Raw genomic sequence first — 23,578 nt, 5'->3', positions numbered from 1 at the left:
GTGTTTGTGTCTGGGTCAGTGTCTGGGTCAGTTACTGTGTCTGGGTATGAGTCTGTGTCTGGGTGTGGGTCTGTGTCTGGGTGTGGGTCTGTGTCTGTGTCTGGGTCGGTGTCTGGTTTTGTGTCTGAGTCTGTGTCTGTGTCAGTGCCTGGGTCAATGTCTGTGTCTGTGTCAGTGTCTGTGTCTGTGTCTTTTTCAGCGTCTGGTTCAGTGTCTGTGTCTGTGCCTGGGTCTGTGCTTGGGTCTGTGTCTGGGTCTGTATCTGGGTCAGTGTCTGGGTCAGTGTCTGGGTCAGTGTCTGGGTCAGTGTCTGGGTCTGGGTGTGAGTCTGTGTCTGGGTGTGGTTCTGTGTCTGTGTCTAGGTGTGAGCCTATGTCTGTGTCTGGGTCTCTGTGTCTCCTTGCTGTGTCTGTCTCTGTATCTGTGTCTGGGTCAGTGTCTGGGTCAGTGTCTGTGTCTGGGTATGAGTCTGTGTCTGGGTGTGGGTCTGTGTCTGTGTCTGTGTCTGGATCGGTGTCTGGGTCTGTGTCTGAGTCCGTGTCTGTGTCTGCTTCAGCATCTGGGTCAGTGTCTGTATCTGTGCCTGGGTCTGAGTCTGGGTCTGTGTCTGGGTCTGTGTCATGGGCCAGTGTCTGGGTCTGTGTCTGGGTCAGTGTCTGGCTCAGTGTCTGGGTCAGTGTTCGGTCAGTGTGTGTGTCTCCGTCTGTGTCTCTGTCTGTGTCTGGGTCAGTGTCTGGGTCTGTGTCCATGTCTATGTCAGTGTCTGGGTCAGTGTCTGGGTCAGTGTCTGTATCTGGCTGTGGGTCTGTGTCTGTGTCGGTGTCTGGGTTTGTGCCTGTGTCTGGGTCTGTGTCTGGGTTTGTGTCTGGGCCAGTGTCCGGGTCCGTGTCTCGGACTGTGTCTGGGTCTGTGCCTGTGTCAGTGTCTGGGTCTGTGTTTGGGTCTGTGTCTGGGTCAGTGTCAGGGTCAGTGTCTGGGTCAGTGTCTGTGTCCAGGTTTGGGTCTGTGTCTGGGCCAGTGTCTGGGTCAGTGTCTGCATCTGTGCCTGGGTCAGTGTCTTTGTCAGTGTCTGTGTCTTTGTCAGTGTCTGTGTCTGGGTCAGTATCTGTGTCTGTGTCTGTGTCTCTGTCGATGTCTGTCTCTGTGTCTGGGTCAGTGTCTGGGTCAGCATCTGGGACAGTGTCTAGGTCAGTGTCTGTGTCTGGGCGTGGGTCTGTGTCTGGGTCAGTGTCTGTGTCTCTGTCTGTGTCATTGTCTGTGTCTGGGTGTGGGTCTGTTCTGGGTCAGTGTCTGGGTCTGTGTCTGGGTCTGTGTCTGTGTCTGTGTATGTGTCTGGGTCTGTGTCAGGGTCAGTGTCTGTGTCTGTGGCTGTGTCTGGGTGTGGGTCTGTGTCTGGGCGTGGGTCTGTGTCTGGGTCAGTGTCTGTGCCTCTGTCTGTGTCTAGGTCTGTGTGTGGGTCTGTGTGTGGATCACTGTCTGGGTTCAGTGCCTGTGTCAGTGTCTGGGTCAGTGTCTGTGTCTGGGTGTGAGTCTGTGTCTGGTTGTGGTTCTGTGTCTGTGTCTGGGTGTGAGTCTGTGTCTGTGTCTGTGTCTGGGTTTGTGCCTGTGCCTGTGTCAATGTCTGTGTCTGAGTCAGTGTCTGTGCCTCTGTCTGTGTCTGAGTCTGTGTGTGGGTCTGTGTGTAGATCACTGTCTGGGTTCAGTGCCTGTGTCAGTGTCTGGGTCAGTGTCTGTGTCTGGGTGTGAGTCTGTGTAATTGTATGTGTCTGGGTCTGTGTCGGGGTCAGTGTCTGTGTCTGTGGCTGTGTCTGGGTGTGGGTCTGTGTCTGGGCATGGGTCTGTGTCTGGATCAGTGTCTGTGCCTCTGTCTGTGTCTGTGTCTGTGTGTGGGTCTGTGTGTGGATCACTGTCTGGGCTCAGTGCCTGTGTCAGTGTCTGGGTCAGTGTCTGTGTCTGGGTGTGAGTCTGTGTCTGGTTGTGGTTCTGTGTCTGTGTCTGGGTGTGAGTCTGTGTCTGTGTCTGTGTCTGTGTCTGTGTCTGGGTTTGTGCCTGTGCCTGTGTCAGTGTCTGGGTCAGTGTCTGTGTCTGGGTGTGAGTCTGTGTCTGGTTGTGGTTCTGTGTCTGTGTCTGGGTGTGTGTCTGTGTCTGGGTCTGGGTCAGTGTCTGCCTGGGTGTGGTTCTGTGCCTGGGTCAGTGTCTGGGTCTCTGTCTCTGTCTGTGTCACTGTCTGTGTCTGTGTGTGGGTCTGGGTCTCTGTCTGTGTCTTGATGTGGGACTGTGTACTTGGTGTGGGTCTGTGTCTCTGTCTGTGTCTAGGTGTGAGTCTGTGTCTGGGCGTGGGTCTGTGTCTGGGTCTGTGTGTGGGTCTGTGTCTGGGTCAATGTCTGGGTCAGTGTCTGTGTCTGTGTCTGGGTCAGTGTCTGGGTCAGTATCTGGGTCTGTGTCTGGGTCAGTGTCTGTGTATCTTTCTGTGTCAGTGTCTGGTTCAGTTTCTGTGTCTGGGTGTGGGTCTGTGTCTGGGTCAGTGTCTGGGTCTGTGTCTGTGTCTGGTTGTGGGTCTGTGTCTCTGTCTGTGTCTGGGTGTGAGTCTGTGTCTGGGTGTGGCACTCTGTCTGAGTCTGTGTGTGGGTTTGTGTCTGGGTCAATGTCTGGGTCAGTGTCTGTGTCTGGGTGTGGGTCCGTGTCTGTGTCTGGGTTTGTGCCTGTGTCTGGGTTTGTGTCTGTGTCTGTGTCTGGGTCAGTGTCTGGGTCTGTATCTGGGTCCGTGTCGGTGTCTCTGTCTGTGTCTCTGTCTGTATCTGTGTCTGGCTCAGTGTCTATGTCTGGGTGGGTCAGTGCCTGGGTCAGTGTATGGGTCTATGTCTCTGTCTGTGTCTGTGTCTGTGCCTCTGTCTATGTCTGTGTCAGGGTCAGTGTCTGGGTCAGTGACTGTGTCTCTGTCTCTGTCTGGGTCTGTATACTTGGTGTGGGTCTGTGTCTTTGTCTGTGTCTGTGTCTGGCTGTGGGTGCATGTCTGTGTTTGTGCATGTGTCTGGGTCTGTGTCTGTGTCTGTGTCTGGGTCAGTGTCTGGGTCAGTGTCTGTGTCTCCATCTGTATCTGTGTCTGGCTCAGTGTCTATGTCTGGGTGGATCAGTGTCTGGGTCTGTGTGGGTCTATGTCTCTGTCTGTGTCTGTGTCTGTGCCTCTGTCTGTGTCTGTGTCTGGGTCAGTGTCTGGGTCAGTGACTGTGTCTCTGTCTCTGTCTGGGTCTGTATACTTGGTGTGGGTCTGTGTCTCTGTCTGTGTCTGTGTCTGGGTGTGGGTGCGTGTCTGTGTTTGTGCATGTGTCTGGGTCTGTGTCTGTGCCTGTGTCTGGGTCAGTGTCTGGGTCAGTGTCTGTGTCTCTATCTGTATCTGTGTCTGGCTCAGTGTCTATGTCTGGGTGGGTCAGTGTCTGGGTCTGTGTGGGTCTATGTCTCGGTCTGTGTCTGTGTATGTGCCTCTGTCTGTGTCTGTGTCTGGGTCAGTGTCTGGGTCGGTGTATGGGTCTATGTCTCTGTCTGTGTCTGTGTCTGTGCCTCTGTCTGTGTCTGGTTGTGAGTCAGTTTCTGGGTCAGTGTCTGTGTATCTGTCTGTGTCTGGCTCTGTTTCTCTGCCTGTGTCTGTGACTGTGTCTGGGTGTGGGTCAGTGTCTGTGTCTCTGTCTCTGTCTGTGTCTGTGTCTGGGTCTAAGTGTGTGTCTGGGTCAGTGTCTGTGTCTCTGTCTGTGTCTGGGTCTGTGTCTATCTGGGTGTGGGTCTGTGTCTGGATCGTGTGTCTGGGTCAGTGCCTGTGTCTCTGTCTCTCTGTCTGTGTCTGGGTCAGTGTCTGTGTCTGAGTCTGGATCTGTTTCTCTTTCTGTGTCTGGGTCAATGTTTAGGTCAGTGTCTGTGTCTGTGTCTCTGTCTGTGTCTCTCTCTGTGTCTCTGTCTGTGTCTCTGTCTGTGTCTCTCTCTGTGTCTCTGTCTGTGTCTGTGTGTGGGTCAGTGTCTGTGTCTGGTTCAGTGTCTATGTCTGGGTCTGTGTCTGTGTCTGGGTCAGTGTCTGGGTCAGTTTCTGTGTCTGGGTATGAGTCTGTGTCTGGGTGTGGGTCTGTGTCTGTGTCTGGGTGTGGGTCTGTGTCTGTGTCTGTGTCTGTGTCTGGGTCTGTGTCTGTGTCTGTGTCAGTGCCTGGGTCAATGTCTGTGTCTGTGCCAGTGTCTGTGTCTGGGTCTGTGTCTGGGTCTGTATCTGGGTCAGTGTCTGGGTCAGTGTCTGGGTCAGTGTCTGTGTCTGGGTGTGAGTCTGTGTCTGGGTGTGGTTCTGTGTCTGTGTCTGGGTGTGAGTCTGTGTCTGTGTCTGTGTCTCTGTCTGTGTCCCTCTCTGTGTCTGTGTCTGTGTCTCTGTCTGTGTCTCTCTCTGTGTCTCTGTCTGTGTCTGTGTGTGGGTCAGTGTCTGTGTCTGGTTCAGTGTCTATGTCTGGGTCTGTGTCTGTGTCTGGGTCAGTGTCTGGGTCAGTTTCTGTGTCTGGGTATGAGTCTGTGTCTGGGTGTGGGTCTGTGTCTGTGTCTGGGTGTGGGTCTGTGTCTGTGTCTGTGTCTGTGTCAGTGCCTGGGTCAATGTCTGTGTCTGTGCCAGTGTCTGTGTCTGTGTCTGCTTCAGCGTCTGGTTCAGTGTCTGTGTCTGTGCCTGGGTCTGTGTCTGGGTCTGTGTCTGGGTCTGTATCTGGGTCAGTGTCTGGGTCAGTGTCTGGGTCAGTGTCTGTGTCTGGGTGTGAGTCTGTGTCTGGGTGTGGTTCTGTGTCTGTGTCTGGCTGTGTGTCTGTGTCTGTGTCTGGGTCTCTGTCTGTGTCTCCTTGCTGTGTCTGTCTCTGTGTCTGGGTCAGTGTCTAGGTCAGTGTCTGTGTCTGGGTATGAGTCTGTGTCTGGGTGTGGGTCTGTATCTGTGTCTGGGTGTGGGTCAGTGTCTATGTCTGTGCCTGGGTCTGAGTCTGGGTCTGTGTCACGGGCCAGAGTCTGGGTCTGTGTCTGGGTCAGTGTCTGGCTCAGTGTCTGGGTCAGTGTTAGGTCAGTGTGTATGTCTCCATCTGTGTCTCTGTCTGTGTCTGGGTCAGTGTCTGGGTCAGTGTCTTTGTCTCTGTCTGTGTATCTGGCTGTGTCTGGGTCTGTGTCTGTGTCTATGGCAGTGTCTGGGTGAGTGTCTGGGTCAGTGTCTGTATATAGCTATGGGTCTGTGTCTGTGTCGGTGTCTGGGTTTGTGCCTGTGTCTGGGTCTGGGTCTGTGTCTGGGTCTGTGCCTGGCCAATGTCCGGGTCCGTGTCTCAGACTGTGTCTGGGTCTGTGCCTGTGTCAGTGTCTGGGTCTGTGTTTGGGTCTGTGTCTGGGTCAGTGTCAGGGTCAGTGTCTGGGTCAGTGTCTGTGTCCAGGTGTGGGTCTGTGTCTGGGCCAGTGTCTGGGTCAGTGTCTGCATCTGTGTCCGGGTCAGTGTCTTTGTCAGTGTCTGTGTCTGGGTCAATGTCTGGGTCTGTGTCTGTGTCTCTGTCTGTGTCTGCGTGTGAGTCTGTGTCTTGGTGTCTGATTGTGGGTGTGTTTCAGGGTGTGGGTCTGTGTCTGGGTCTGGATGTGGGTCTGTGTCTGGGTCAGTGTCTTTGTCTCTGCCTGTGTCTCTGTCTGTGACTGCGTCAGTGTCGAGGTCAGTGTCTGTGTCTGTGTCTGTGTCAGTGTCTGTGTCTGGATCTCTGTCTGTGTCTCTGTCTGTGTCTGGGTCAGTGTCTGGGTCAGTGTCTGTGTCTCTGGCGGTGTCTGAGTCAGTGTCTGTGTCTGAGTCAGTGTCTGTGTCTGGGTCAGTGCCTGTGTCAGTGTCTGAGTCAGTGTCTGTGTCTCTGTCTGTGTCTCTGTCTGTGTCTCTGTCTGTGTCTGTGTCTGGGTCTGGGTCAGTGTCTTTCTGGGTGTGGGTCTGTGTCTGGGTCAGTGTCTGGGTCTGTGTCTCTGTCTGTGTCACTGTCTGTATCTGGGTGTGGGTCTGGGTCTCTGTCTGTGTCTTGGTATGGGACTGTGTACTTGGTGTGGGTCTGTGTCTCTGTCTGTGTCTAGGTGCGAGTCTGTGTCTGGGTGTGGGTCTGTGTCTGGGTCTGTGTGTGGGTCTGTCTCTGGGTCAGTGTCTGGGTCAGTGTCTGTGTCTGTGTCTGGGTCAGTGTCTGGGTCAGTGTCTGGGTCTGTGTCTGTGTCTGGGTCTATGTCTCTGTGTGTGTCTGGGTGTGAGTCTGTGTCTGGGTGTGGGTCTGTGTATGGGCGTGGCACTGTGTCTGGGTCTGTTTGTGGGTCTGTGTCTGGGTCAATGTCTGGGTCAGTGTCTGTGTCTGGGTGTGGGTCCGTATCTGTGTCTGGGTTTGTGCCTGTGTCTGGGTTTCTGTCTGTGTCTGTGTCTGGGTCAGTGTCTGGGTCTGTATCTGGGTCCGTGTCGGTGTCTCTGTTTGTGTCTCTGTCTGTATCTGTGTCTGGCTCAGTGTCTATTTCTAGGTGGGTCAGTGCCTGGGTCAGTGTATGGGTCTATGTCTCTGTCTGTGTCTGTGTCTGTGCCTCTGTCTGTGTCTGTGTCTGTGTCTGGGTCAGTGTCTGGGTCACTGTCTGTGTCTCTGTCTCTGTCTGCGTCTGTATACTTGGTTTGGGTCTGTGTCTCTGTCTGTGTCTGTATCTGGGTGTGGGTCTGTGTCTGTGTCTGGGTTTGTGCCTGTGCCTGTGTCTGTGTCTGGGTCAGTGCCTGGGTCTGTATCTGGGTCAGTGTCTGTGTCTCTGTCTGTATCTGTGTCTGGCTCAGTGTCTATATCTGGGTGGGTCAGTGTCTGGGTCTGTGTGGGTCTATGTCTCTGTGTCTGTGTCTGTGCCTCTGTCTGTGTCTGTGTCTGGGTCAGTGTCTGGGTCTATGTCTCTGTCTGTCTGTGTCTCTGTCTGTGTCTGGGTGTGAGTCAGTTTCTGGGTCAGTGTCTGTGTATCTGTCTGTGTCTGGGTCTGTGTCTCTGCCTGTGTCTGTGTCTGGGTCTGTGTCTGTCTGGGTGTGGGTCTGTGTCTGGATGTGTGTCTGGGTCAGTGCCTTTGTCTATGTCTCTCTGTCTGTGTCTGGGTCAGTGTCTGTGTCTGAGCCTGGGTCTGTTTCGCTTCTGTGTCTGGGTCAATGTTTAAGTCAGTGTCTGTGCCTGTGTCTCTGTCTGTGTCTCTCTCTGTGTCTCTGTCTGTGTCTCTGTCTGTGTCTCGCTGTGTCTCTGTCTGTGTCTCTGTCTGTGTCTCTCTGTGTCACTGTCTGTGTGTGGGTCAGTGTCTGTGTCTGGTTCAGTGTCTGGGTCAGTGTCTGTGTCTGGGTCTGTGTCTGTGTCTGGGTCAGTGTCTGGGTCAGTTACTGTGTCCGGGTATGAGTCTGTGTCTGGGTGTGGGTCTGTGTCTGAGTCTGTGTCTGTGTCAGTGCCTGGGTCAATGTCTGTGTCTGTGTCAGTGTCTGTGTCTGTGTCTTTTTCAGCGTCTGGTTCAGTGTCTGTGTCTGTGCCTGGGTCTGTGCCTGGGTCTGTGTCTGGGTCTGTATCTGGGTCAGTGTCTGGGTCAGTGTCTGGGTCAGTGTCTGGGTCAGTGTCTGGGTCTGGGTGTGAGTCTGTGTCTGGGTGTGGTTCTGTGTCTGTGTCTAGGTGTGAGCCTATGTCTGTGTCTGGGTCTCTGTGTCTCCTTGCTGTGTCTGTCTCTGTATCTGTGTCTGGGTCAGTGTCTGGGTCAGTGTCTGTGTCTGGGTATGAGTCTGTGTCTGGGTGTGGGTCTGTGTCTGTGTCTGTGTCTGGATCGGTGTCTGGGTCTGTGTCTGAGTCCGTGTCTGTGTCTGCTTCAGCATCTGGGTCAGTGTCTGTATCTGTGCCTGGGTCTGAGTCTGGGTCTGTGTCTGGGTCTGTGTCATGGGCCAGTGTCTGGGTCTGTGTCTGGGTCAGTGTCTGGCTCAGTGTCTGGGTCAGTGTTCGGTCAGTGTGTGTGTCTCCGTCTGTGTCTCTGTCTGTGTCTGGGTCAGTGTCTGGGTCTGTGTCCATGTCTATGCCAGTGTCTGGGTCAGTGTCTGGGTCAGTGTCTGTATCTGGCTGTGGGTCTGTGTCTGTGTCGGTGTCTGGGTTTGTGCCTGTGTCTGGGTCTGTGTCTGGGTTTGTGTCTGGGCCAGTGTCCGGGTCCGTGTCTCGGACTGTGTCTGGGTCTGTGCCTGTGTCAGTGTCTGGGTCTGTGTTTGGGTCTGTGTCTGGGTCAGTGTCAGGGTCAGTGTCTGGGTCAGTGTCTGTGTCCAGGTTTGGGTCTGTGTCTGGGCCAGTGTCTGGGTCAGTGTCTGTATCTGTGCCTGGGTCAGTGTCTTTGTCAGTGTCTGTGTCTTTGTCAGTGTCTGTGTCTGGGTCAGCATCTGCGTCTGTGTCTGTGTCTCTGTCGATGTCTGTCTCTGTGTCTGTGTCAGTGTCTGGGTCAGCATCTGGGACAGTGTCTAGGTCAGTGTCTCTGTCTGGGCGTGGGTCTGTGTCTGGGTCAGTGTCTGTGTCTCTGTCTGTGTCATTGTCTGTGTCTGGGTGTGGGTCTGTTCTGGGTCAGTGTCTGGGTCTGTGTCTGGGTCTGTGTCTGTGTATGTGTCTGGGTCTGTGTCAGGGTCAGTGTCTGTGTCTGTGGCTGTGTCTGGGTGTGGGTCTGTGTCTGGGCGTGGGTCTGTGTCTGGGTCAGTGTCTGTGCCTCTGTCTGTGTCTAGGTCTGTGTGTGGGTCTGTGTGTGGATCACTGTCTGGGTTCAGTGCCTGTGTCAGTGTCTGGGTCAGTTCTGTGTCTGGGTGTGAGTCTGTGTCTGGTTGTGGTTCTGTGTCTGTGTCTGGGTGTGAGTCTGTGTCTGTGTCTGTGTCTGGGTTTGTGCCTGTGCCTGTGTCAATGTCTGTGTCTGAGTCAGTGTCTGTGCCTCTGTCTGTGTCTGGGTCTGTGTGTGGGTCTGTGTGTGGATCACTGTCTGGGTTCAGTGCCTGTGTCAGTGTCTGGGTCAGTGTCTGTGTCTGGGTGTGAGTCTGTGTAATTGTATGTGTCTGGGTCTGTGTCGGGGTCTGGGTCTGTGTCGGGGTCAGTGTCTGTGTCTGTGGCTGTGTCTGGGTGTGGGTCTGTGTCTGGGCATGGGTCTGTGTCTGGGCATGGGTCTGTGTCTGGATCAGTGTCTGTGCCTCTGTCTGTGTCTGGGTCTGTGTGTGGGTCTGTGTGTGGATCACTGTCTGGGTTCAGTGCCTGTGTCAGTGTCTGGGTCAGTGTCTGTGTCTGGGTGTGAGTCTGTGTCTGGTTGTGGTTCTGTGTCTGTGTCTGGGTGTGAGTCTGTGTCTGTGTCTGTGTCTGTGTCTGGGTTTGTGCCTGTGCCTGTGTCAGTGTCTGGGTCAGTGTCTGTGTCTGGGTGTGAGTCTGTGTCTGGTTGTGGTTCTGTGTCTGTGTCTGGGTGTGTGTCTGTGTCTGGGTCTGGGTCAGTGTCTGTCTGAGTGTGGTTCTGTGCCTGGGTCAGTGTCTGGGTCTCTGTCTCTGTCTGTGTCACTGTCTGTGTCTGTGTATGGGTCTGGGTCTCTGTCTGTGTCTTGATGTGGGACTGTGTACTTGGTGTGGGTCTGTGTCTCTGTCTGTGTCTAGGTGTGAGTCTGTGCCTGGGCGTGGGTCTGTGTCTGGGTCTGTGTGTGGGTCTGTGTCTGGGTCAATGTCTGGGTCAGTGTCTGTGTCTGTGTCTGGGTCAGTGTCTGGGTCAGTATCTGGGTCTGTGTCTGGGTCAGTGTCTGTGTATCTGTCAGTGTCAGTGTCTGGTTCAGTTTCTGTGTCTGGGTGTGGGTCTGTGTCTGGGTCAGTGTCTGGGACTGTGTCTGTGTCTGGTTGTGGGTCTGTGTCTCTGTCTGTGTCTGGGTGTGAGTCTGTGTCTGGGTGTGGCACTCTGTCTGAGTCTGTGTGTGGGTTTGTGTCTGGGTCAATGTCTGGGTCTGTATCTGGGTCCGTGTCGGTGTCTCTGTCTGTGTCTCTGTCTGTATCTGTGTCTGGCTCAGTGTCTATTTCTAGGTGGGTCAGTGCCTGGGTCAGTGTATGGGTCTATGTCTCTGTCTGTGTCTGTGTCTGTGCCTCTGTCTGTGTCTGTGTCTGTGTCTGGGTCAGTGTCTGGGTCACTGTCTGTGTCTCTGTCTCTGTCTGGGTCTGTATACTTGGTTTGGGTCTGTGTCTCTGTCTGTGTCTGTATCTGGGTGTGGGTCTGTGTCTGTGTCTGGGTTTGTGCCTGTGCCTGTGTCTGTGTCTGGGTCAGTGCCTGGGTCTGTATCTGGGTCATTGTCTGTGTCTCTGTCTGTATCTGTGTCTGGCTCAGTGTCTATATCTGGGTGGGTCAGTGTCTGGGTCTTTGTGGGTCTATGTCTCTGTCTGTGTCTGTGTCTGTGCCTCTGTCTGTGTCTGTGTCTGGGTCAGTGTCTGGGTCTATGTCTCTGTCTGTCTGTGTCTCTGTCTGTGTCTGGGTGTGAGTCAGTTTCTGGGTCAGTGTCTGTGTATCTGTCTGTGTCTGGGTCTGTGTCTCTGCCTGTGTCTGTGTCTGGGTCTGTGTCTGTCTGGGTGTGGGTCTGTGTCTGGATGTGTGTCTGGGTCAGTGCCTTTGTCTCTGTCTCTCTGTCTGTGTCTGGGTCAGTGTCTGTGTCTGAGCCTGGGTCTGTTTCGCTTCTGTGTCTGGGTCAATGTTTAAGTCAGTGTCTGTGCCTGTGTCTCTGTCTGTGTCTCTCTCTGTGTCTCTGTCTGTGTCTCTGTCTGTGTCTCGCTGTGTCTCTGTCTGTGTCTCTGTCTGTGTCTCTCTGTGTCACTGTCTGTGTGTGGGTCAGTGTCTGTGTCTGGTTCAGTGTCTGGGTCAGTGTCTGTGTCTGTGTCTGTGTCTGGGTCAGAGTCTGGGTCAGTTACTGTGTCTGGGTATGAGTCTGTGTCTGGGTGTGGGTCTGTGTCTGGGTGTGGGTCTGTGTCTGGGTCGGTGTCTGGTTCTGTGTCTGAGTCTGTGTCTGTGTCAGTGCCTGGGTCAATGTCTGTGTCTGTGTCAGTGTCTGTGTCTGTGTCTGGTTCAGTGTCTGTGTCTGTGCCTGGGTCTGTGCCTGGGTCTGTGTCTGGGTCTGTATCTGGGTCAGTGTCTGGGTCAGTGTCTGGGTCAGTGTCTGGGTCTGGGTGTGAGTCTGTGTCTGGGTGTGGTTCTGTGTCTGTGTCTAGGTGTGAGCCTATGTCTGTGTCTGGGTCTCTGTGTCTCCTTGCTGTGTCTGTCTCTGTATCTGTGTCTGGGTCAGTGTCTGGGTCAGTGTCTGTGTCTGGGTATGAGTCTGTGTCTTGGTGTGGGTCTGTGTCTGTGTCTGTGTCTGGATCGGTGTCTGGGTCTGTGTCTGAGTCCGTGTCTGTGTCTGCTTCAGCATCTGGGTCAGTGTCTGTATCTGTGCCTGGGTCTGAGTCTGGGTCTGTGTCTGGGTCTGTGTCATGGGCCAGTGTCTGGGTCTGTGTCTGGGTCAGTGTCTGGCTCAGTGTCTGGGTCAGTGTCTGGGTCAGTGTTCGGTCAGTGTGTGTGTCTCCGTCTGTGTCTCTGTCTGTGTCTGGGTCAGTGTCCATGTCTATGTCAGTGTCTGGGTCAGTGTCTGGGTCAGTGTCTGTATCTGGCTGTGGGTCTGTGTCTGTGTCGGTGTCTGGGTTTGTGCCTGTGTCTGGGTCTGTGTCTGGGTTTGTGTCTGGGCCAGTGTCCGGGTCCGTGTCTCGGACTGTGTCTGGGTCTGTGCCTGTGTCAGTGTCTGGGTCTGTGTTTGGGTCTGTGTCTGGGTCAGTGTCAGGGTCAGTGTCTGGGTCAGTGTCTGTGTCCAGGTTTGGGTCTGTGTCTGGGCCAGTGTCTGGGTCAGTGTCTGTATCTGTGCCTGGGTCAGTGTCTTTGTCAGTGTCTGTGTCTTTGTCAGTGTCTGTGTCTGGGTCAGCATCTGCGTCTGTGTCTGTGTCTCTGTCGATGTCTGTCTCTGTGTCTGGGTCAGTGTCTGGGTCAGCATCTGGGACAGTGTCTAGGTCAGTGTCTGGGTCTGGGCGTGGGTCTGTGTCTGGGTCAGTGTCTGGGTCAATGTCTGTGTCATTGTCTGTGTCTGGGTGTGGGTCTGTTCTGGGTCAGTGTCTGGGTCTGTGCCTGGGTCTGTGTCTGTGTATGTGTCTGGGTCTGTGTCAGGGTCAGTGTCTGTGTCTGTGGCTGTGTCTGGGTGTGGGTCTGTGTCTGGGCGTGGGTCTGTGTCTGGGTCAGTGTCTGTGCCTCTGTCTGTGTCTAGGTCTGTGTGTGGGTCTGTGTGTGGATCACTGTCTGGGTTCAGTGCCTGTGTCAGTGTCTGGGTCAGTGTCTGTGTCTGGGTGTGAGTCTGTGTCTGGTTGTGGTTCTGTGTCTGTGTCTGGGTGTGAGTCTGTGTCTGTGTCTGTGTCTGGGTTTGTGCCTGTGCCTGTGTCAATGTCTATGTCTGAGTCAGTGTCTGTGCCTCTGTCTGTGTCTGGGTCTGTGTGTGGGTCTGTGTGTGGATCACTGTCTGGGTTCAGTGCCTGTGTCAGTGTCTGGGTCAGTGTCTGTGTCTGGGTGTGAGTCTGTGTCTGGGCATGGGTCTGTGTCTGGGCATGGGTCTGTGTCTGGATCAGTGTCTGTGCCTCTGTCTGTGTCTGGGTCTGTGTGTGGGTCTGTGTGTGGATCACTGTCTGGGTTCAGTGCCTGTGTCAGTGTCTGGGTCAGTGTCTGTGTCTGGGTGTGAGTCTGTGTCTGGTTGTGGTTCTGTGTCTGTGTCTGGGTGTGAGTCTGTGTCTGTGTCTGTGTCTGTGTCTGTGTCTGGGTTTGTGCCTGTGCCTGTGTCAGTGTCTGGGTCAGTGTCTGTGTCTGGGTGTGAGTCTGTGTCTGGTTGTGGTTCTGTGTCTGTGTCTGGGTGTGTGTCTGTGTCTGGGTCTGGGTCAGTGTCTGTCTGGGTGTGGTTCTGTGCCTGGGTCAGTGTCTGGGTCTCTGTCTCTGTCTGTGTCACTGTCTGTGTCTGTGTGTGGGTCTGGGTCTCTGTCTGTGTCTTGATGTGGGACTGTGTACTTGGTGTGGGTCTGTGTCTCTGTCTGTGTCTAGGTGTGAGTCTGTGCCTGGGCGTGGGTCTGTGTCTGGGTCTGTGTGTGGGTCTGTGTCTGGGTCAATGTCTGGGTCAGTGTCTGTGTCTGTGTCTGGGTCAGTGCCTGGGTCAGTATCTGGGTCTGTGTCTGGGTCAGTGTCTGTGTATCTGTCTGTGTCAGTGTCTGGTTCAGTTTCTGTGTCTGGGTGTGGGTCTGTGTCTGGGTCAGTGTCTGGGTCTGTGTCTGTGTCTGGTTGTGGGTCTGTGTCTCTGTCTATGTCTGGGTGTGAGTCTGTGTCTGGGTGTGGCACTCTGTCTGAGTCTGTGTGTGGGTTTGTGTCTGGGTCAATGTCTGGGTCTGTATCTGGGTCCGTGTCGGTGTCTCTGTCTGTGTCTCTGTCTGTATCTGTGTCTGGCTCAGTGTCTATTTCTAGTTGGGTCAGTGCCTGGGTCAGTGTATGGGTCTATGTCTCTGTCTGTGTCTGTGTCTGTGCCTCTGTCTGTGTCTGTGTCTGTGTCTGGGTCAGTGTCTGGGTCACTGTCTGTGTCTCTGTCTGGGTCTGTATACTTGGTTTGGGTCTGTGTCTCTGTCTGTGTCTGTATCTGGGTGTGGGTCCGTGTCTGTGTCTGGGTTTGTGCCTGTGCCTGTGTCTGTGTCTGGGTCAGTGCCTGGGTCTGTATCTGGGTCAGTGTCTGTGTCTCTGTCTGTATCTGTGTCTGGCTCAGTGTCTATATCTGGGTGGGTCAGTGTCTGGGTCTGTGTGGGTCTATGTCTCTGTCTGTGTCTGTGTCTGTGCCTCTGTCTGTGTCTGTGTCTGGGTCAGTGTCTGGGTCTATGTCTCTGTCTGTCTGTGTCTCTGTCTGTGTCTGGGTGTGAGTCAGTTTCTGGGTCAGTGTCTGTGTATCTGTCTGTGTCTGGGTCTGTGTCTCTGCCTGTGTCTGTGTCTGGGTCTGTGTCTGTCTGGGTGTGGGTCTGTGTCTGGATGTGTGTCTGGGTCAGTGCCTTTGTCTCTGTCTCTCTGTCTGTGTCTGGGTCAGTGTCTGTGTCTGAGCCTGGGTCTGTTTCGCTTCTGTGTCTGGGTCAATGTTTAAGTCAGTGTCTGTGCCTGTGTCTCTGTCTGTGTCTGTCTCTGTATCTGTGTCTGGGTCAGTGTCTGGGTCAGTGTCTGTGTCTGGGTATGAGTCTGTGTCTGGGTGTGGGTCTGTGTCTGTGTCTGTGTCTGGATCGGTGTCTGGGTCTGTGTCTGAGTCCGTGTCTGTGTCTGCTTCAGCATCTGGGTCAGTGTCTGTATCTGTGCCTGGGTCTGAGTCTGGGTCTGTGTCTGGGTTTGTGTCATGGGCCAGTGTCTGGGTCTGTGTCTGGGTCAGTGTCTGGCTCAGTGTCTGGGTCAGTGTTCGGTCAGTGTGTGTGTCTCCGTCTGTGTCTCTGTCTGTGTCTGGGTCAGTGTCTGGGTCTGTGTCCATGTCTATGTCAGTGTCTGGGTCAGTGTCTGGGTCAGTGTCTGTATCTGGCTGTGGGTCTGTGTCTGTGTCGGTGTCTGGGTTTGTGCCTGTGTCTGGGTCTGTGTCTGGGTTTGTGTCTGGGCCAGTGTCCGGGTCCGTGTCTCGGACTGTGTCTGGGTCTGTGCCTGTGTCAGTGTCTGGGTCTGTGTTTGGGTCTGTGTCTGGGTCAGTGTCAGGGTCAGTGTCTGGGTCAGTGTCTGTGTCCAGGTTTGGGTCTGTGTCTGGGCCAGTGTCTGGGTCAGTGTCTGCATCTGTGCCTGGGTCAGTGTCTTTGTCAGTGTCTGTGTCTTTGTCAGTGTCTGTGTCTGGGTCAATATCTGCGTCTGTGTCTGTGTCTCTGTCGATGTCTGTCTCTGTGTCTGGGTCAATGTCTGGGTCAGCATCTGGGACAGTGTCTAGGTCAGTGTCTGTGTCTGGGCGTGGGTCTGTGTCTGGGTCAGTGTCTGTGTCTCTGTCTGTGTCATTGTCTGTGTCTGTTCTGGGTCAGTGTCTGGGTCTGTGTCTGGGTCTGTGTCTGTGTCTGTGTATGTGTCTGGGTCTGTGTCAGGGTCAGTGTCTGTGTCTGTGGCTGTGTCTGGGTGTGGGTCTGTGTCTGGGTCAGTGTCTGTGTCTCTGTCTGTGTCATTGTCTGTGTCTGTTCTGGGTTCAGTGCCTGTGTCAGTGTTTGGGTCAGTGTCTGTGTCTGGGTGTGAGTCTGTGTCTGGGTCAGTGTCTGTGTCTCTGTCTGTGTCATTGTCTGTGTCTGTTCTGGGTTCAGTGCCTGTGTCAGTGTCTGGGTCAGTGTCTGTGTCTGGGTGTGAGTCTGTGTCTGGTTGTGGTTCTGTGTCTGTGTCTGGGTGTGAGTCTGTGTCTGTGTCTGTGTCTGGGTTTGTGCCTGTGCCTGTGTCAATGTCTGTGTCTGAGTCAGTGTCTGTGCCTCTGTCTGTGTCTGGGTCTGTGTGTGGGTCTGTGTGTGGATCACTGTCTGGGTTCAGTGCCTGTGTCAGTGTCTGGGTCAGTGTCTGTGTCTGGGTGTGAGTCTGTGTATTTGTATGTGTCTGGGTCTGTGTCGGGGTCAGTGTCTGTGTCTGTGGCTGTGTCTGGGTGTGGGTCTGTGTCTGGGCATGGGTCTGTGTCTGGGCATGGGTCTGTGTCTGGATCAGTGTCTGTGCCTCTGTCTGTGTCTGGGTCTGTGTGTGGGTCTGTGTGTGGATCACTGTCTGGGTTCAGTGCCTGTGTCAGTGTCTGGGTCAGTGTCTGTGTCTGGGTGTGAGTCTGTGTCTGGTTGTGGTTCTGTGTCTGTGTCTGGGTGTGAGTCTGTGTCTGTGTCTGTGTCTGTGTCTGTGTCTGGGTTTGTGCCTGTGCCTGTGTCAGTGTCTGGGTCAGTGTCTGTGTCTGGGTGTGAGTCTGTGTCTGGTTGTGGTTCTGTGTCTGTGTCTGGGTGTGTGTCTGTGTCTGGGTCTGGGTCAGTGTCTGCCTGGGTGTGGTTCTGTGCCTGGGTCAGTGTCTGGGTCTCTGTCTCTGTCTGTGTCACTGTCTGTGTCTGTGTGTGGGTCTGGGTCTCTGTCTGTGTCTTGATGTGGGACTGTGTACTTGGTGTGGGTCTGTGTCTCTGTCTGTGTCTAGGTGTGAGTCTGTGCCTGGGCGTGGGTCTGTGTCTGGGTCTGTGTGTGGGTCTGTGTCTGGGTCAATGTCTGGGTCAGTGTCCATGTCTGTGTCTGGGTCAGTGTCTGGGTCAGTATCTGGGTCTGTGTCTGGGTCAGTGTCTGTGTATCTGTCTGTGTCAGTGTCTGGTTCAGTTTCTGTGTCTGGGTGTGGGTCTGTGTCTGGGTCAGTGTCTGGGGCTGTGTCTGTGTCTGGTTGTGGGTCTGTGTCTCTGTCTATGTCTGGGTGTGAGTCTGTGTCTGGGTGTGGCACTCTGTCTGAGTCTGTGTGTGGGTTTGTGTCTGGGTCAATGTCTGGGTCTGTATCTGGGTCCGTGTCGGTGTCTCTGTCTGTGTCTCTGTCTGTATCTGTGTCTGGCTCAGTGTCTATTTCTAGGTGGGTCAGTGCCTGGGTCAGTGTATGGGTCTATGTCTCTGTCTGTGTCTGTGTCTGTGCCTCTGTCTGTGTCTGTGTCTGTGTCTGGGTCAGTGTCTGGGTCACTGTCTGTGTCTCTGTCTGGGTCTGTATACTTGGTTTGGGTCTGTGTCTCTGTCTGTGTCTGTATCTGGGTGTGGGTCCGTGTCTGTGTCTGGGTTTGTGCCTGTGCCTGTGTCTGTGTCTGGGTCAGTGCCTGGGTCTGTATCTGGGTCAGTGTCTGTGTCTCTGTCTGTATCTGTGTCTGGCTCAGTGTCTATATCTGGGTGGGTCAGTGTCTGGGTCTGTGTGGGTCTATGTCTCTGTCTGTGTCTGTGTCTGTGCCTCTGTCTGTGTCTGTGTCTGGGTCAGTGTCTGGGTCTATGTCTCTGTCTGTCTGTGTCTCTGTCTGTGTCTGGGTGTGAGTCAGTTTCTGGGTCAGTGTCTGTGTATCTGTCTGTGTCTGGGTCTGTGTCTCTGCCTGTGTCTGTGTCTGGGTCTGTGTCTGTCTGGGTGTGGGTCTGTGTCTGGATGTGTGTCTGGGTCAGTGCCTTTGTCTCTGTCTCTCTGTCTGTGTCTGGGTCAGTGTCTGTGTCTGAGCCTGGGTCTGTTTCGCTTCTGTGTCTGGGTCAATGTTTAAGTCAGTGTCTGTGCCTGTGTCTCTGTCTGTGTCTGTCTCTGTATCTGTGTCTGGGTCAGTGTCTGGGTCAGTGTCTGTGTCTGGGTATGAGTCTGTGTCTGGGTGTGGGTCTGTGTCTGTGTCTGTGTCTGGATCGGTGTCTGGGTCTGTGTCTGAGTCCGTGTCTGTGTCTGTGTCTGCTTCAGCATTTGGGTCAGTGTCTGTATCTGTGCCTGGGTCTGAGTCTGGGTCTGTGTCTGGGTCTGTGTCATGGGCCAGTGTCTGGGTCTGTGTCTGGGTCAGTGTCTGGCTCAGTGTCTGGGTCAGTGTTCGGTCAGTGTGTGTGTCTCCGTCTGTGTCTCTGTCTGTGTCTGGGTCAGTGTCTGGGTCTGTGTCCATGTCTATGTCAGTGTCTGGGTCAGTGTCTGGGTCAGTGTCTGTATCTGGCTGTGGGTCTGTGTCTGTGTCGGTGTCTGGGTTTGTGCCTGTGTCTGGGTCTGTGTCTGGGTTTGTGTCTGGGCCAGTGTCCGGGTCCGTGTCTCGGACTGTGTCTCTGTCTGTGCCTGTGTCAGTGTCTGGGTCTGTGTTTGGGTCTGTGTCTGGGTCAGTGTCAGGGTCAGTGTCTCGGACTGTGTCTGTGTCCAGGTTTGGGTCTGTGTCTGGGCCAGTGTCTGGGTCAGTGTCTGCATCTGTGCCTGGGTCAGTGTCTTTGTCAGTGTCTGTGTCTTTGTCAGTGTCTGTGTCTGGGTCAGTATCTGCGTCTGTGTCTGTGTCTCTGTCGATGTCTGTCTCTGTGTCTGGGTCAGTGTCTGGGTCAGCATCTGGGACTGTGTCTAGGTCAGTGTCTGTGTCTGGGCGTGGGTCTGTGTCTGGGTCAGTGTCTGTGTCTCTGTCTGTGTCATTGTCTGTGTCTGGGTGTGGGTCTGTTCTGGGTCAGTGTCTGGGTCTGTGTCTGGGTCTGTGTCTGTGTCTGTGTATGTGTCTGGGTCTGTGTCAGGGTCAGTGTCTGTGTCTGTGGCTGTGTCTGGGTGTGGGTCTGTGTCTGGGCGTGGGTCTGTGTCTGGGTCAGTGTCTGTGCCTCTGTCTGTGTCTAGGTCTGTGTGTGGGTCTGTGTATGGATCACTGTCTGGGTTCAGTGCCTGTGTCAGTGTCTGGGTCAGTGTCTGTGTCTGGGCGTGAGTCTGTGTCTGGTTGTGGTTCTGTGTCTGTGTCTGGGTGTGAGTCTGTGTCTGTGTCTGTGTCTGGGTTTGTGCCTGTGCCTGTGTCAATGTCTGTGTCTGAGTCAGTGTCTGTGCCTCTGTCTGTGTCTGGGTCTGTGTGTGGGTCTGTGTGTGGATCACTGTCTGGGTTCAGTGCCTGTGTCAGTGTCTGGGTCAGTGTCTGTGTCTGGGTGTGAGTCTTTGTAATTGTATGTGTCTGGGTCTGTGTCGGGGTCAGTGTCTGTGTCTGTGGCTGTGTCTGGGTGTGGGTCTGTGTCTGGGCATGGGTCTGTGTCTGGATCAGTGTCTGTGCCTCTGTCTGTGTCTGGGTCTGTGTGTGGGTCTGTGTGTGGATCACTGTCTGGGTTCAGTGCCTGTGTCAGTGTCTGGGTCAGTGTCTGTGTCTGGCTGTGAGTCTGTGTCTGGTTGTGGTTCTGTGTCTGTGTCTGGGTGTGAGTCTGTGTCTGTGTCTGTGTCTGTGTCTGGGTTTGTGCCTGTGTCAGTGTCTGGGTCAGTGTCTGTGTCTGGGTGTGAGTCTGTGTCTGGTTGTGGTTCTGTGTCTGTGTCTGGGTGTGTGTCTGTGTCTGTGTCTGGGTCAGTGTCTGTCTGGGTGTGGTTCTGTGCCTGGGTCAGTGTCTGGGTCTCTGTCTCTGTCTGTGTCACTGTCTGTGTCTGTGTGTGGGTCTGGGTCTCTGTCTGTGTCTTGATGTGGGACTGTGTACTTGGTGTGGGTTTGTGTCTATGTCTGTGTCTAGGTGTGAGTCTGTGCCTGGGCGTGGGTCTGTGTCTGGGTCTGTGTGTGGGTCTGTGTCTGGGTCAATGTCTGGGTCAGTGTCTGTGTCTGTGTCTGGGTCAGTGTCTGGGTCAGTATCTGGGTCTGTGTCTGGGTCAGTGTCTGTGTATCTGTCTGTGTCAGTGTCTGGTTCAGTTTCTGTGTCTGGGTGTGGGTCTGTGTCTGGGTCAGTGTCTGGGTCTGTGTCTGTGTCTGGTTGTGGGTCTGTGTCTCTGTCTGTGTCTGGGTGTGAGTCTGTGTCTGGGTGTGGCACTCTGTCTGAGTCTGTGTGTGGGTTTGTGTCTGGGTCAATGTCTGGGTCAGTGTCTGTGTCTGGGTGTGGGTCCGTTTATGTGTCTGGGTCAGTGTCTGGGTCTGTATCGGGGTCCGTGTCGGTGTCTCTGTCTGTGTCTCTGTCTGTATCTGTGTCTGGCTCAGTGTCTATGTCTGGGTGGGTCAGTGCCTGGGTCAGTGTATGGGTCTATGTCTCTGTCTGTGTCTGTGTCTGTGCCTCTGTCTGTGTCTGTGTCTGGGTCAGTGTCTGGGTCAGTGACTGTGTCTCTGTCTCTGTCTGGGTCTGTATACTTGGTGTGGGTCTGTGTCTCTGTCTGTGTCTGTGTCTGGCTGTGGGTGCATGTCTGTGTTTGTGCAAGTGTCTGGGTCTGTGTCTGTGTCTGGGTCAGTGTCTGGGTCTGTATACTTGGTGTGGGTCTGTGTCTCTGTCTGTGTCTGTGTCTGGGTGTGGGTGCGTGTCTGTGTTTGTGCATGTGTCTGGGTCTGTGTCTGTGTCTGTGTCTGGGTCAGTGTCTGGGTCAGTGTCTGTGTCTCTATCTGTATCTGTGTCTGGCTCAGTGTCTATGTCTGGGTGGGTCAGTGTCTGGGTCTGTGTGGGTCTATGTCTCGGTCTGTGTCTGTGTATGTGCCTCTGTCTGTGTCTGTGTCTGGGTCAGTGTCTGGGTCAGTGTATGGGTCTATGTCTCTGTCTGTGTCTGTGTCTGTGCCTCTGTCTGTGTCTGGTTGTGAGTCAGTTTCTGGGTCAGTGTCTGTGTATCTGTCTGTGTCTGGCTCTGTTTCTCTGCCTGTGTCTGTGACTGTGTCTGGGTGTGGGTCAGTGTCTGTGTCTCTGTCTCTGTCTGTGTCTGTGTCTGGGTCTAAATGTGTGTCTGGGTCAGTGTCTGTGTCTCTGTCTGTGTCTGGGTCTGGGTCAGTGTCTGTGTCTGAGTCTGGATCTGTTTCTCTTTCTGTGTCTGGGTCAATGTTTAGGTCAGTGTCTGTGTCTGTGTCTCTGTCTGTGTCTCTCTCTGTGTCTCTGTCTGTGTCTCTGTCTGTGTCTCTCTCTGTGTCTCTGTCTGTGTCTGTGTGTGGGTCAGTGTCTGTGTCTGGTTCAGTGTCTATGTCTGGGTCTGTGTCTGTGTCTGGGTCAGTGTCTGGGTCAGTTTCTGTGTCTGGGTATGAGTCTGTGTCTGGGTGTGGGTCTGTGTCTGTGTCTGGGTGTGGGTCTGTGTCTGTGTCTGTGTCTGGGTCTGTGTCTGTGTCTGTGTCAGTGCCTGGGTCAATGTCTGTGTCTGTGTCAGTGTCTGTGTCTGTGTCTGCTTCAGCGTCTGGTTCAGTGTCTGTGTCTGTGCCTGGGTCTGTGTCTGGGTCTGTATCTGGGTCAGTTTCTGTGTCAGTGTCTGGGTCAGTGTCTGGGTCAGTGTCTGTGTCTGGGTGTGGGTCTGTGTCTGTGTCTGGGTGTGGGTCTGTGTCTGTGTCTGTGTCTGGGTCTGTGTCTGTGTCTGTGTCAGTGCCTGGGTCAATGTCTGTGTCTGTGTCAGTGTCTGTGTCTGTGTCTGCTTCAGCGTCTGATTCAGTGTCTGTGTCTGTGCCTGGGTCTCTGTCTGTGTCTCTCTCTGTGTCTCTGTCTGTGTCTCTGTCTGTGTCTCTCTCTGTGTCTCTGTCTGTGTCTGTGTCTGTGTCTGGGTCAGTGTCTGGGTCAGTTTCTGTGTCTGGGTATGAGTCTGTGTCTGGGTCTCTGTCTGTGTCTCCTTGCTGTGTCTGTCTCTGTGTCTGGGTCAGTGTCTAGGTCAGTGTCTGTGTCTGGGTATGAGTCTGTGTCTGGGTGTGGGTCTGTGTCTGTGTCTGGGTGTGGGTCAGTGTCTATGTCTGTGCCTGGGTTTGAGTCTGGGTCTGTGTCACGGGCCAGAGTCTGGGTCTGTGTCTGGGTCAGTGTCTGGCTCAGTGTCTGGGTCAGTGTTAGGTCAGTGTGTATGTCTCCATCTGTGTCTCTGTCTGTGTCTGGGTCAGTGTCTGGGTCAGTGTCTTTGTCTCTGTCTGTGTATCTGGCTGTGTCTGGGTCTGTGTCTGTGTCTATGGCAGTGTCTGGGTGAGTGTCTGGGTCAGTGTCTGTATATAGCTATGGGTCTGTGTCTGTGTCGGTGTCTGGGTTTGTGCCTGTGTCTGGGTCTGGGTCTGTGTCTGGGTCTGTGCCTGGCCAATGTCCGGGTCCGTGTCTCAGACTGTGTCTGGGTCTATGCCTGTGTCAGTGTCTGGGTCTGTGTTTGGGTCTGTGTCTGGGTCAGTGTCAGGGTCAGTGTCTGGGTCAGTGTCTGTGTCCAGGTGTGGGTCTGTGTCTGGGTCAGTGTCTGGGTCAGTGTCTGCATCTGTGTCCGGGTCAGTGTCTTTGTCAGTGTCTGTGTCTGGGTCAATGTCTGGGTCTGTGTCTGTGTCTCTGTCTGTGTCTGCGTGTGAGTCTGTGTCTTGGTGTCTGATTGTGGGTGTGTTTCAGGGTGTGGGTCTGTGTCTGGGTCTGGATGTGGGTCTGTGTCTGGGTCAGTGTCTGGGTCAGTGTCTTTGTCTCTGCCTGTGTCTCTGTCTGTGACTGCGTCAGTGTCGAGGTCAGTGTCTGTGTCTGTGTCTGTGTCAGTGTCTGTGTCTGGATCTCTGTCTGTGTCTCTGTCTGTGTCTGGGTCAGTGTCTGGGTCAGTGTCTGTGTCTCTGGTGGTGTCTGAGTCAGTGTCTGTGTCTGAGTCAGTGTCTGTGTCTGGGTCAGTGCCTGTGTCAGTGTCTGAGTCAGTGTCTGTGTCTCTGTCTGTGTCTCTGTCTGTGTCTCTGTCTGTGTCTGTGTCTGAGTCAGTGTCTTTCTGGGTGTGGGTCTGTGTCTGGGTCAGTGTCTGGGTCTGTGTCTCTGTCTGTGTCACTGTCTGTATCTGGGTGTGGGTCTGGGTCTCTGTCTGTGTCTTGGTGTGGGACTGTGTACTTGGTGTGGGTCTGTGTCTCTGTCTGTGTCTAGGTGCGAGTCTGTGTCTGGGCGTGGGTCTGTGTCTGGGTCTGTGTGTGGGTCTGTCTCTGGGTCAGTGTCTGGGTCAGTGTCTGTGTCTGTGTCTGGGTCAGTGTCTGGGTCAGTATCTGGGTCTATTTCTGGGTCAGTTTCTGTGTATCTGTCTGTGTCAGTGTCTGGGTCTGTGTCTGTGTCTGGGTCTATGTCTCTGTGTGTGTCTGGGTGTGAGTCTGTGTCTGGGTGTGGGTCTGTGTATGGGCGTGGCACTGTGTCTGGGTCTGTTTGTGGGTCTGTGTCTGGGTCAATGTCTGGGTCAGTGTCTGTGTCTGGGTGTGGGTCCGTATCTGTGTCTGGGTTTGTGCCTGTGTCTGGGTTTCTGTCTGTGTCTGTGTCTTGGGTCAGTGTCTGGGTCTGTATCTGGGTCCGTGTCGGTGTCTCTGTCTGTGTCTGTGTCTGGGTCTGGGTCAGTGTCTTTCTGGGTGTGGGTCTGTGTCTGGGTCAGTGTCTGGGTCTTTGTCTCTGTCTGTGTCACTGTCTGTATCTGGGTGTGGGTCTGGGTCTCTGTCTGTGTCTTGGTGTGGGACTGTGTACTTGGTGTGGGTCTGTGTCTCTGTCTGTGTCTAGGTGCGAGTCTGTGTCTGGGCGTGGGTCTGTGTCTGGGTCTGTGTGTGGGTCTGTCTCTGGGTCAGTGTCTGGGTCAGTGTCTGTGTCTGTGTCTGGGTCAGTGTCTGGGTCAGTATCTGGGTCTGTGTCTGGGTCAGTTTCTGTGTATCTGTCTGTGTCAGTGTCTGGGTCTGTGTCTGTGTCTGGGTCTATGTCTCTGTGTGTGTCTGGGTGTGAGTCTGTGTCTGGGTGTGGGTCTGTGTATGGGCGTGGCACTGTGTCTGGGTCTGTTTGTGGGTCTGTGTCTGGGTCAATGTCTGGGTCAGTGTCTGTGTCTGGGTGTGGGTCCGTATCTGTGTCTGGGTTTGTGCCTGTGTCTGGGTTTCTGTCTGTGTCTGTGTCTGGGTCAGTGTCTGGGTCTGTATCTGGGTCTGTGTCGGTGTCTCTGTTTGTGTCTCTGTCTGTATCTGTGTCTGGCTCAGTG

This window comes from Pristiophorus japonicus, unplaced genomic scaffold (genome assembly GCF_044704955.1).
Source record: "Pristiophorus japonicus isolate sPriJap1 unplaced genomic scaffold, sPriJap1.hap1 HAP1_SCAFFOLD_256, whole genome shotgun sequence".
NCBI classification, from domain to species: domain Eukaryota; kingdom Metazoa; phylum Chordata; class Chondrichthyes; family Pristiophoridae; genus Pristiophorus; species Pristiophorus japonicus.
This window is presented reverse-complemented; position numbering follows the sequence as displayed.